This window comes from Lynx canadensis, chromosome D1 (assembly GCF_007474595.2).
Source record: "Lynx canadensis isolate LIC74 chromosome D1, mLynCan4.pri.v2, whole genome shotgun sequence".
In the NCBI taxonomy this organism is placed as follows: Eukaryota; Metazoa; Chordata; class Mammalia; order Carnivora; family Felidae; genus Lynx; species Lynx canadensis.
The window spans coordinates 5,760,056-5,772,567 of record NC_044312.2 but is presented as its reverse complement, the minus strand read 5'-3'; positions in this window follow the sequence as shown (position 1 = coordinate 5,772,567).

The following is a 12,512-nucleotide window of genomic DNA, read 5'->3' as shown; positions in this document are numbered from 1 at the left end:
GTATAGTTGGTCATTTCAGATGCAAGAGAATTCATTGCAAATATTTTATTTTCCTCTCTCCTCTTTTTGCCTTGGATTAAGCCCTGTTTGACATGCCTATAAAAATTCAGAGTAACTTCTGGTCGTTGAGATAAGTTTTATAATTAGTGATCTCCGCTGCAGCTGTTTATGACAATCTGAATTAAACAGAAGAACTTCTGACAATTTCCAAATCTAAAGCCAACACAAATTCTCATTTTTTCCAAAATACAACAGCCCAAGATCACATATATGTCATAATGAAAATGAGAAAAACTGAACTATTAAAGGGATAACACTGTCAAGACTGGGTCCCCAGAAAGTCCGATATTTTCTGTCCGTAAGAAATACATTTGCAGCAAAGTTATTTAGAAAGTTTTTAAGTTTTTAAAAAGTGGGCCGAATATTATGAGGGAAACACACATACACACTAGCACACAAGCAAACTGGATATTAATACAGGATTAGTTAGATGTTAGAATCACACAGGGTTAAAAAATGAATAAAGAAGGGCAATTGATAAAGCATAAATTTTTATAAATTTTGTTGCATCAAATATCATAGTATCATTTCAAAATGCCAACCAAAACAACTATAACAAAAAGAATAATATTAAGGTAATTTTCATCCACCTCTCTCAGCTCATAAAAAATTAACCCTATGACCCAGAAATCTATGACCCATAGGGTTAAAAAATTAACCCTATGACCCAGCAGTAGCACTGGTAGGAATTTACCAGGGATACAGGAGTACTGATGCATAGGGACACTTGTACGCCTATGTTTATAGCAGCACTCTCAACAATAGCCAAATTATGGAAAGAGCCTAAATGTCCATCAACTGATGAATGGATAAAGAAATTGTGGTTTATATACACAATGGAGTACTACGTGGCAATGAGAAAGAATGAAATAAGGCCCTTTGTAGCAACATGGATGGAACTGGAGAATGTGATGCTAAGTGAAATAAGCCATACAGAGAAAGACAGATACCATATGGTTTCACTCTTATGTGGATCCTGAGAAACTTAACAGAAACCCATGGAGGAGGGGAAGGAAAAAAAAAAAGAGGTTAGAGTGTGAGACAGCCAAAGCATAAGAGACTCTTAAAAACTGAGAACAAACTGAGGGTTGATGGGGGGTGAGAGGGAGGGGAGGGTGGGTGATGGGTATTGAGGAGGGCACCTTTTGGGATGAGCACTGGGTGTTGTATGGAAACCAACTTGGCAATAAATTTCATATATTAAAAAAATAAAATTAAGTGCATAATACAAATAAGTAACAATATAGAGAATACTTTCTCTGAGTATGTTCCAAGGATTACTTGCAGCAAACTCTGCCAGGAATCTTATAAAATAGAGTATATTCCAAGACCCTACTCCAGCATACAGCCTTAGACTAATATATTGATGTATAGATATACACTAAACAGAATATACAATTTGTAATCAAATGACCACAGAGTATTTACAAAAATTAACCAGAAAGTGCCATGAAATAAAAAATATATATATAGAAACAATAAGAACACACTTCTTTCAAGAATTAAAAAATAGAAAAGCTAGAAATTAATGTTTTTGAAAGAGAAATTACATCTTGACTAGTTGAAAATTTAAAACTCTCTCTCAAACAATGTGAGCCAAAGAGAAATATCTAAATATTGTAGAAAGTTGACAAAGTAAAATGATAACGGTGTACACATCAGAACCTATGGAATACAATTTAAAAGAGTTTGAGAGATATTCACATCCCAAAATGCTTAATTACTGAGCAAGATAGAAAAATGATAAATATGTAGTTCCTCTCAAAAATTAGAAGTGTAAAAAAAAATACAGTCAATGAAAAGAGAAGTAATTAATACAAATAGTTAATGGATTGAATATGAATCCTACTATACATAACACATAATAAACACTAGATTTGTTTCTTAAAAGTAATAAAATAAATACTAAATATATTAATAAATAAAAATGAAAATAAATAATCAAAAACAAAAGGTTACATATAATTCCATTTATAAGAAATTTATAGAAAAGGCAAAACTATAGAAACAGCACATCAATTATTCCCTGAAACTGGAGGTGGGCACAGGAATTGATGGCAAATGGGCATGAGGGAACTTTGTGGGGTCATGACTGCACAAAGTATAAATCTATTAAAAATCAAACTGTATACTTACAATGAATAAATTTTATGTTTAATGTTACAGTTATGCTTTAATAAAAGTGCTAAAAAATATGTTGATAAAATATCTCACTTACTGTAGCAATTGAAAAACGGAATACCTGAAAACATGAAGGTAGTATTTTTTGAGGGAAATTAACTAAGACTTAGATGAATAAAGAGATATGATTTGTTCTTGGAAAAACAAAGGATGTAAAATAGGCCTGAATTTATCTACACATTTAACTCAATCTCAACAAAAATATAAAACTGTAATTAGACAATCCCATTATTTTTTTATTTGGAAAAATGTAATTTTTTAAAAATTTATTTTCTTTAAAAAATTTTTCTTTTTTTAAGAAATTTACATCCAAATTAGTAAGCATATAGTGCAACAATGATTTCAGGAGTAGATTCCTTAATGCCGCTTACACATTTAGCCCATCCCCCCTCCCACACGCCCTCCAGTAACCCTCTGTTTTTTTCTCCATATTTTTTTTTTATAATTATTTTTTTTTAATTCTCCATATTTTTGAGTCTCTTATGTTCTGTCCCTCTCCCTGTTTTTATATTATTTTTGTTTCCCTTCCCTTATGTTCATCTGTGTTGTCTCTTAAAGTCCTCATATGAGTGAAGTCATATTTGTCTTTCTTTGACTAATTTTGCTTAGCATAATACCCTCCAGTTCCATCCACGTAGTTGCAAATGGCAAGATTTCATTCTTTTTGATTGCTGAGTAATACTCCATTGTATATATACACCACATCTTCTTTATCCATTCATCCATCGATGGACATTTGGGCTCTTTCCATACTTTGGCTATTGTTGATAGTGCTGCTATAAACATTGGGGGTGTATGTGTCCCTTCGAAAGAGCACACCCATATCCCTTGGATAAATACCTAGCAGTGCAGTAGCTGGGACATAGGGTAGTTCTATTTTTAGTTTTTTGAGGAACCTCCATACTGTTTTCCAGAGTGGGTGCACCAGCTTGCATTCCCACCAACAATGCACAAGAGATCCTCTTTGTCTGCATCCTCGACAACTTCTGTTGTCGTTTGCAAATATCGTCTCCCATTCTGTCAGTTGCCATTTAATTTTGCTGATTGTTTATTTCGCTGTGCAGAAGCCTTTTATTTTGATGAGGTCCCAATAGTTCATTTTTGCTTTTGTTTCCCTTGCTTCTGGAGACATGTTGACTAAGAAATTGCTGTGGCCAAGATCGTAGAGGTTTTTGTCTGCTTTCTCCTCAAGGATTTTGGTGGCTTCCCATCTTACATTTAGATCTTTCATCCATTTTGAGTTTATTTTTGTATATGGTGTAAGAAAGTGGTCCAGGCTCATTCTTCTGCATGTCTCTGTCCAGTGTTCCCAGCACCACTTGCTGAAGACACTGTCTTTATTCCATTGGATATTCTTTCCTGCTTTGTCAAAGATTAGTTGGCCATACAGTTGTGGGTCCATTTCTGGGTTCTCTATTCTGTTCCATTGATCTGAGTGTCTGTTCTTGTGCCAGTACCGTACTGTCTTGATGATTACAGCTTTGTAATACAGCTTGAAGTCCGTGATTGTGATGCTTCCTGCTTTGGTTTACTTTTTCAAGATCGCTTTGGCTATTCAGGGTCTTTTCTAGTTCCATACAAATTTTAGGATTGTTCTAGCTCTGTGAAGAATGCTGGTGTTACTTTGATAGGAATTGCATTGAATATGTAGATTACTTTGGGTAGTATCAACATTTTAACAATATGTGTTCTTCCTATCCAGGGGCATGGAATCTTTTTCCATTTTTTTGTGTCTTCTTCAATTTCTTTTATAAACTTTCTATAGATTTCAGTGTATAGATTTTCCACCTCTTTGGTTAGATTTATTCCTAGGTATTTTATGGGTTTTGGTACAATTGTAAATGAAATTGATTCCTTGATTTCTCTTTCTGTTGCTTCATTGTTGGTGAATAGGAATGCAACAGATTTCTGTGCATTGATTTTATCTCCTGCCACTTTGCTGAATTCATGGATCAGTTCTAGCAGTTTTTTGGTGGAATCTTTTGGGTTTTCCATATAGAGTTTCATACCATCTGCGAGGAGTGAAAGTTTGACCTCCTTCTGGCCGATTTGGATGCCTTTTATTTCTTTGTGTTGTCTGATTGCAGAGGCTAAGACTTCCAATACTATGTTTAATAACAGTGACAAGAGTGGACATCCCTGTCTTGTTTCTGACCTTAGGGGGACAGCTCTCAGTTTTTGTCCATTGAGGATGGTTTTAGTGTCTAGTCATTCATATATGGCTTTTATGATCTTGAGGTGTGATCCTTCTATCCCTACCTTCTTGGGGTTTTTATCAAGAAAGGATGCTGTACTTTGTCAAATGCTTTCTCTGCATCTATTGAGAGGATCATATGGTTCTTGTCCTTTATTTTATTGATGTGATGAATCATATTAATTGTTTTGTGGATATTGAACCAGCCCTGCATCCCAGGTATAAATCCCACTTGGTGGTAGTGAATAAGTTAAAACAATTTTTTTTAAATGTTTATTTATTTTTGACAGAGAGAGAGACAGAGCATGAGTGGGGGAAAGGCAGAGAGAGAGAGGGAGACACAGAATCCGAATCAGGCTCCAGGCTCTGAGCTGTCAGCACACAGCCTGATGCAGGGCTCAAACCCACAGACTGTGAGATCATGACCTGAGCTGAAGTCAGATACTCAACCACCTGAGCCACCCAGGTGCCCCGGTAGTGAATAATTTTTTTAATGTATTGTTGGATGCGGTTGGCTAATATCTTGTTGAGGATTTTTGCATCCATGTTCATCAGGGAAATTGGGCAATAGTTCTCCTTTTTAGTGGGGTCTCTGTCTGGTTTTGGAATCAAGGTAATTCTGGCTTCATAGAGTTTGGAAGTTTTCCTTCTATTTCTATTTTTTGGGACAGCTTCAAGAGAATAGGTGTTAACTCTTCCTTAAATGTTTGATAGAATTCCCCTGGAAATCCATCTGGCCCTGGACTCTTTTTTGGGGGGGGAGATTTTTGATTACTAATTCAATTTATTTACTGGTTATGGGTCTGTTCAAATTTTCTTTATCTTCCCGTTTCAATTTTGGTAGTGTATATGTTTGTAGGAATTTGTCCATTTCTTCCAGGTTACCCATTTTGTTGGTGTATAATTCCTCATAATACTCTCTTATTATTGTTTTTATTTCTGCTATGTTGGTTGTGATCTCTCCTCTTCATTCTTGATTTTATTTATTTGGATCCTTTCCTTTTTCTTTTTGATCAAACTGGCTAGTGTTTTATCAATTTTGTTAATTCTTTCAAAGAACCAGCTTCTGGTTTCGTTGATCTGCTCTCCTTTTTTTTTTTTTTTTTGGTTGATAACATTAATGCCTGCTCTAATCTTTATTATTTCCTATCTTCTTCTGGTTTTGGGTTTTATTTGCTGTTCTTTTTCCAGCTCTTTAAGGACTAAGGTGTGTCTGAGACCTTTCTTCCTTCTTTAGGAAGGCTAGAGTGCTATATATTTTCCTCTTATGACCGCCTTTGTTTTGTCCCAGAGGTTTTGGGTTGTGGTGTTATCATTTTCACTGGCTTCCCTATACTTTTTAATTTCCTGTTTAATTTCTTGGTATCCCATTCATTCTTTAGTTGAATTCTCTTTAGTCTCCAAGTATTTGTTACCTTTCCATATTTTTTCTTGTGGTTGATTTGGAGTTTCATAGCATTGTGGTCTGAAAATATGCACGGTATGATCTCAGTCTTCTTGTACTTGCTGAGGGCTGATTTGTGTCCCAGTATGTGGTGTCTTCTGGAGAACGTTCCGTGTGTACTGGAGAAGAATGTATATTCTGCTGCTTTAGGATGAAATGTTCTGAATATATCTGTTAAGTCCATCTGGTCCAGTGTGTCATTCAAAGCCATTGTTTCCTTGTTGATTTTTTGATTAGATGATCTGTCCATTGCTGTGAGTGGGGTGTTGAAGTCTCCTACTATGATGGTATTACTATCAATGGGTTTCTTGATGTTTGTGATTAATTGATTTATATATTTGGGTGCTCTCCCATTTGGCACATAAATGTTTACAATTGTTAGGTCTTCTTGGTCTATAGACCCCTTGATTATGATATAATGCCCTTCTGCATCTCTTGATACAGTCTTTATTTTAAAGTCTAGATTGTCTGATATAAGTATGGCTACTCTGGCTTTCTTTTGTTGGCCATTAGCATGATAGATGGTTCTCCATCCCCTTATTTTCAATCTGAAGGTGTCTTTAGGTCTAAAGTGGGTCTCTTGTAAACAGAATATAGATGGATCTTGTTTTCTTATCCATTCTGTTACCTTATGTCTTTTGATTGGAGCATTGAGTCCATTGATGTTTAGAGTGAGTAGTGAAAGATATGAATTTATTGCCATAATGTTTCTTGTAGAGTTGGAGTTTCTGGTGTGTTCTCTGGTCCTTTCTAATCTTTGTTGCTTTTGGTATTTATTCACTCATTCATTCATTCATTCATTCATCTTTTCGCCCCTCAGAGAATCCCCCTTAAAATTTCTTGCAGGGCTGGCTTAGTGGTCACAAACTCCTTTAATTTTTGTTTGTCTGGGAAACTTTTTATTTCTTCTTCTATTTTGAATGACAGCCTTGCTGGATAAAGAATTCTTGGATGCATATTTTTCTGATTCAGCACACTGAATGTATCCCTCCACTCCCTTCTGGCCTGCCAAGTTTCTGTGGATAGGTCTGCTGCAAACCTGATCTGTCTTCCCTTGTAGGTTAAGGACTTTTTTTTCCCTTTCTGCTTTTATGATTCTCTCCTTTCCTGAGAATTTTGTGAATTTGACCAAGATATGCCTTGTTGATGGTCAGTTTTTTTTAATATAACTGGAGTCCTCTGTGCTTCCTGGATTTTGATGTCTGTCTTTTCCCAGGTTAGTAAAGTTTTCTGCTATGATTTGCTCACATAACACTTCTACCTCTATTTCTCTCTCTTCCTCTTCTGGGACCCCTATGATTCTGCTGTTGTTCCTTTTTTTTTTTTTTTTTTTTATTTATTTATTTTTGGGACAGAGAGAGACAGAGCATGAACGGGGGAGGGGCAGAGAGAGAGAAGGAGACACAGAATCGGAAACAGGCTCCAGGCTCCGAGCCATCAGCCTAGAGCCTGACGCGGGGCTCGAACTCACGGACCGCGAGATCGTGACCTGGCTGAAGTCGGACGCTTAACCGACTGCGCCACCCAGGCGCCCCTGTTGTTCCTTTTTAATGCATCACTGATTTCTCTAATTTTTAAATTGTTCTCTTTTGCCTTAGCCTCCCTCCTTTTTTCTGCTTCATTGTTCTCCATAAGTTTGTCCTCTATATTGTTGGTTCTCTGTTCTGCCTCATCCATCCTTGCCACCACGGCATCCATTCGAGATTACAGCTCAGTTATAGCATTTTTTATTTCATCCTGACAAGCTTTTACTTCTTTTGTCTCCACAGAAAGGGATTCTAATCTATTTTTGACTCCAGATAATATTATTATTATTGTGATTCTAAATTCTTGTTCAGACATGTTGCTTGTATCTGTGTTGGTTACATTCCTGGCTGTCGTTTCTTCTGCTCTTTTGGGGTGAATTCCTTCATTTTGTCATTTTGAAGGGAGAAAAGGAATTATTGAAGGAGAAAAAAATAAATTAAAAAAAATTAAAGTTAAAAAATTAAAACAAACACACACACACACACACACACACACACACACAAATTGAGTAAACGATGCTAGATACTAGATATCTTTTGGTCTGGGTGTTGAAAGTGGCTTGATAGAGAAAAAAGGGGGGAAAAAGAAAAAAAAAGAAAATCCTTTGAAAATTTGAAAAACATGAATACACTGAAGTAGACTAAAATGAAATGATGGAAGTAAAATAGAATTTGAAAAAATTTACACAAAAGTAGAAAATATAGTATAAGAAAAATTAAAGAAAATATTTTTAATAAAAATTGAAAATAAAATGAATTTTTTCTCTTTCTCTATTCAAGAAAAAAAGAGAAAGAAACAAAAAAGAGAAACAAAAAAAAAAGAAAAAAAAAAGAAAATTGAATAGTTGGACCCGCTAACAGACTGAAATAAGACTGAAATTACTTTGATTTCCCCTAGAAGTCAAACTATGAATTACTTTATATTCCATAAACTAAGCAGGTGGTGAGACTTGGGTTCTTGAAGAGTGAAGTTGGCCCAGTTGGGCAGGACTTTGTGTAATGGCTCCATTCTCCAATAGATGGAGCTCCTAGCCTACTAGGGTGGATTGTTGTGGCGCATGTAGGTGTGCATGCACGGGAGCGGTGAAAATGGTGGCACCCAGCTACCTGGTCTCTAGTGTCAGACCTCTGTTCTCCCCGATCAACAATCATGCACCCATCCTTTGTCTTGGCTTCTGTCCACTCCCCACTTCCACACTGTCCGTAACCAAGCCCCAGGTAGTACCTCTCTCCTGAGTTTTTTCTCAGATGTGGCTGCCTTCCCCTGCCCCCCACTTCTGAGGGACTGTGGCTTTGACCTGCTCCGCCCCTCTGCAGAGGGTCTCTCGGAGCAATGGCGGGGTGCTGGCTGCACCCAGGAGCATTCGTGGGATGGTGCTGCTGCCGATGCATCACAACACATATCTGGCACCAGGCTTTACCCACAATGACCTTATTCCAGCACCAACGAATGTGGCCATTCTCTGGGGTCTGCTGGGCCCAGGTGGCCTCACAGCCTCTACCAAATGTGCTTCCAGCAGTGGAACCGCTTCTCCCCATGTGTCCCGAGAACCTCCTGGACCCCACTCTGCTCTTGGGGATTTGCTCTTCCCACCAGAGCACACCCAGGTGTCCAGCTGTGGAGTTTCAGACTGCACTCCCCCTGTTTACCGTCTGAATGGAATCTAAACCCTCTCCTTTCTCCCTTTTTAGTCCAGTCACTGTGGCTGTTTCCAATTTTCCACTTTCTCTCCAGCTGCTTTTATGGAGGGGTGCTTTTCCTGTATTCTCCTCTCTGTCCCTGTCTCCATCTTCACTCTGCATGCAAAAGTGGTTCCTTGCCCTCTGCAGCTTCTCTCTCCCCAAGTTCACCTCTCCACGCCGTGTACCTGCTGAAGTCTATGGTTCAGGTTGTGCAGATTGTTGTGTTAATCCTCAGATCAGTTTTCTAGGTGTGCAGGATGGTTTACTATTGGTCTGGCTGTATTTCATGGATGTGAGACACACAAAAAATTTCCATGCTGTTCTGCCATCTTGGCTTCTCCCCTCTTACATTTCTTATTCGAGTTTATAGCATCTCACTTTGAATCTACTTTGATAGATTATTATCTCTTTGAAATCTTTTTTTCAGAAAGACAGTGTTTTGTTTAATTCATGGGAGATGGTTATGCAAAGTTTTTCTATCTTTTTAATACTTTTAACTTTTGCTTATTTTTATCTCTTTGCTTTTATTTTCTTAAATATTTCTTATACTATATATGTTAAAATATGTATTATTTCTTTTTCCATGTTTCAGACATCAATGATCTTTAAACAGGGGCCACTTTTTCTATGCCTGATATTTAAAGAAAAACAATGTAAGGGAAAGATTAAAGGAAAAATCTAGAGCAGAAAGCAACTTTAATTATTAGGTGCATTGGTGTTGAGGTCTCTCAGTTACATCTCTGCTCTGACTGACCAGATCTGCCTGGCTAATAGCAAAACTATGCATCTTATCAGCCCTTGATATATCAGACAGTTGGGCACTGCCTTCTCTATACATTGCAGGACTGATTGCCACTCACTCCTCTTCAACTCTGTCTCACTAACAGTATATTTCTTTGAAAGAAGGCAAGTCTGAATGAATCTTCTTTGTGCCTTGTATCTTCTACTGCATGGCTCAGGAACCTTCCATCTTCATAGGCTCCTAGATCTTGCTACTTCAAGCAGTGGATCATTGGTTCATTACATTATTTTTGCCACCCACTTTGGATGGATTTGGGGCACTAACAGAGTTGTACAGAGACATTTCCTTTCTCAGCATCTTTCCTGGACTTAGCTGAAATTATACTGTATGTAGAATATATACCACTCTTCATAGATTGTGACTTGGAGCTGTACCTTTTTTCTAGTTATAACAGAGATGGATCAGTGTTTTTTTGTTTGTTTGTTTTTTGGGGGTTTTATTTTTTCTTTCTTTCTTTCTTTCTTTCTTTCTTTCTTTCTTTCTTTCTTTCTTTCTTTCCTTCCTTCCTTCCTTCCTTCCTTCCTTCCTTCCTTCCTTCCTTCCTTCTTTTTTCTTTGCTTCTCATTCTTTTTACTACTTTTGGTTTTAGAAAGAACACTGTAAAAAGACAAAGACCAGAAAATAAAACCTTTATTAGTTAACTATAAGATGTTGAAACCATCTTTCTCTCTTCCTGTCTGTGTCAGTGTATGTTTGAGAGATAGGAGGGCTAAGACATAGGAAAAAGACTTTGTTACGAAGAATTTTTCAGGAATCTGTGTTCTACCTGGACGGGCTTTGTCTATGTGGATCCCTGCAAAGATCACCAAACATTACGTCTTGTCAAACAGCTTGTCTCTAAGCTAGCTGAGATAAAGAGGACTACAAATTCCCAAGGAAGATAGACTTACAAAGTTAGAACTGACCAGTTTCCAGGAGCCCTCCTTATTGCAGCTATAATGCAGCAGTGTTCATTGTCCATTTAGCATAGATCATTTCGGGCTCTCATTCTTTAAGTCTTGGTATGGACCTGGTACACATTTGCTTTACAGCACTCCACCTGAGCACCAGCAATTATTTTATATACAGTGTGAAGAAACTGAAGTTCAGAGAGGTTAAGTGACATATTCAAAGACATTAATCAGACATTTCCGAGGTAAGATTAAAACCCACCTTTTCAGACCCCAGGTGCTTTTATTTTATTTTAAAAATCATCATCTCTAGTAACTGTCCTAGGAGGATTTTATTATTTCTGCAGGAACTGCATCAGAGAATACGAGTCACTTGCCTTGGGCCATAGAGATGATAATGGGAGAGCTGATCTGGGACTCAGATCTTCTGACCTACATCCAGGGTACTTTCTACTGCAAAAGGCTGCAGTCTGATTTGCTGATTAATCAGTGTTTCTTCCTCTCTCAGTATAGCAGCTCCAAGCCCACTTCCCTGGCTATATCACTATATTCTAAAGTCTTGTGTATGCTATATGCATCCCTCTAAGAATTTCTTGAATAAGTCAAGATGGAGTAGTTCAGGGGCGCCTGGGTGGCGCAGTCGGTTAAGCATCCGACTTCAGCCAGGTCACGATCTCGCGGTCCGTGAGTTCGAGCCCTGCGTCGGGCTCTGGGCTGATGGCTCAGAGCCTGGGGCCTGTTTCAGATTCTGTGTCTCCCTCTCTCTCTGCCCCTACCCCCGTTCATGCTCTGTCTCTCTCTGTCCCCCAAAAAATAAATAAACGTTGAAAAAAAAAAGATGGAGTAGTTCAGTTTTTTCTCTATTATGTCCCCAGGCTCTGGAATACTGTGCCTGCTGCCAGTGAGTATTTAAAACTTTTCCTTTTTGCTCATACTAAGGCAGTTTCAGACTTTGAATGAAGTCAATGGGGGAAATCCGTGCTTATTTATAAATGCTTTATTGATACTGCTCTAAAAAGCCATCAAGGAGTAGAGATTTGGAAGGTTCCCACTGTAACCAGGATGTGTTAATTATCCAGCTGTGAGATACTGAGTTAGAGGCTCTGGAAGTTAATAGTCTGTGTTGTAAAGATTGCAGTGCTGAGTTTAATTTTCTGACTTTGTTTCAATTTTCGCCCTACCTTGAGAAAGACTGGGTACTACTGGGATGGTAAAATATCCATGAATTATTGGGAGTTACTATGCTGTATCCAGTAGGTAGGGAGATTATTTCCTTGAGATCTTTCGAAGGTATCTTTGAAAGATGTCCACCTGCATTTGGAGATATTAAAAAGATGTTTCATTAATAATGAAATAATATTTCATGAAAGTCAGCTGATTTTAGGTCAGTAGTTGGGACAGATGTCAAACTGTACTAGAGATATAGGGATGAGCGGTTAAATAACCATCTTTAAAAATTTTTAATGTTTTATTTATTCTTAGAGAGAGAGAGAAAAGAGAGAGAGAGAGCATGAGTGAGGGAGGGGCAGAGTGAGAGGACGGACACAGAATCTGAAGCAGACTCCAGGCTCTGAGCTGTCAGCACAGTAGCCTGACCTGGGTCTCGAACCCACGGACGATGAGATCATGACCTGAGGCTTGAAGTTGGACGCTCAACAACTGAGTCACCCAGGCACCCCTTAAATAACCATCTTAAAGCAAATTCTACCTATATTTAGGTAGATAAATCTTG